The sequence below is a fragment of the Aquarana catesbeiana genome, linkage group LG05 (assembly GCF_042186555.1).
Source record: "Aquarana catesbeiana isolate 2022-GZ linkage group LG05, ASM4218655v1, whole genome shotgun sequence".
Taxonomy (NCBI): domain Eukaryota; kingdom Metazoa; phylum Chordata; class Amphibia; order Anura; family Ranidae; genus Aquarana; species Aquarana catesbeiana.
In genome coordinates this window covers 287820244-287821349 of record NC_133328.1, presented here as the reverse complement: position 1 = coordinate 287821349, position 1106 = coordinate 287820244, and the positions used below count along the sequence as shown (strand labels likewise).

Sequence of the window (1106 nt, the reverse complement as noted above, 5' to 3'; positions counted from 1 at the left end):
GGTTTTATCTTGAAGTCGTTTTTTGGTATAGGTTTCATGGGCACAATTAACCCAAGGATCATTTTTTTCCATGTCTGTTTGACAGGTGCATTATTTCATTTTTTACAGCAAGGCCAATTCTTGCTTTTAATCAAGAGTACCTCTATAGGGTTACAGTGTGAAGGCAGCACTAACACCCAAAGCCCACTTTTTCCACACCTGTTTTACAGGTGCATATACTTTCAATTTTTTACAGAAAGGCCAATTCTTGCTTGCACTAAGAGTACCTCTAGCCATTCCTGCTCTCTCTGGCAGCGTGTTCTCTGAGCATTCCGCAGGGAAATTTTTCCTTCTTTTCTCTGGTCTGTAGATCAGCGGTGGCTCCAGCGGCAGATGAGTTTGCCACTAAACCCAAAACCATTCCTTAATGGCCTTACTGGTAAGCCAGTAATGGTGAAACTTAAGTGGGGTATGGGATACAATGGATACCTGGTCTCTGTGGATGGGCACATGAACATGCAGCTCACAAATTCAGAAGAGTATATTGATGAGGCATTGTCTGGACATCTTGGAGAAGTTCTAATAAGGTGTAATAATGTATTGTATATATGAGGAGTAGACTAAGAGGAAGAAGATGAGAGAATAAAGCAATTTCCAAATTAGTTTTGTAAATTTTTTTGACACTTCTCTACCCAATATTGGCCTGAGTGTACTATAATTTGGCTCCTTCACGTAAGGCTTGCTCACTGTGGTGCAAAAAATTAGTTAACTCCATCCAAAGTCTTTACAAAATAAAGAATGCTTGCAGGAAAAATCTATTCAAATGTCATTTTTTCTTTATATGTCAGTTTTGTTGCAGCAAGTTCTATACACGGTGCAGATTCCCCACTTTACAGGCAGACTAAGGGGACCCCCAGGCACTATATTTAAAGGAATTTTTCATTGTTCCACTTTTATCATTATTGAAATCACTGCTCCTTTAAAAGCGATCTTTTTAAAAAAAAAAATATGCATTGATATATGGCCCCCAGGGCAGTACCCGGGCCCCCATACCCTTTTTATAGCCAATAACTAAGACTTGAAAATTGACACTTTTTATTTTTTAAATTTGGGTCCCATAGACTTCA

General features: G+C 38.8%; 1 pseudogene; it reads left to right on the top strand.

The window, feature by feature from the left end:
* The first annotated feature begins 372 nt into the window (after nucleotides 1-372).
* LOC141145877 (small nuclear ribonucleoprotein F pseudogene) lies at nucleotides 373-591 on the top strand (annotated as a pseudogene).
* The last annotated feature ends 515 nt before the right edge of the window (nucleotides 592-1106 follow it).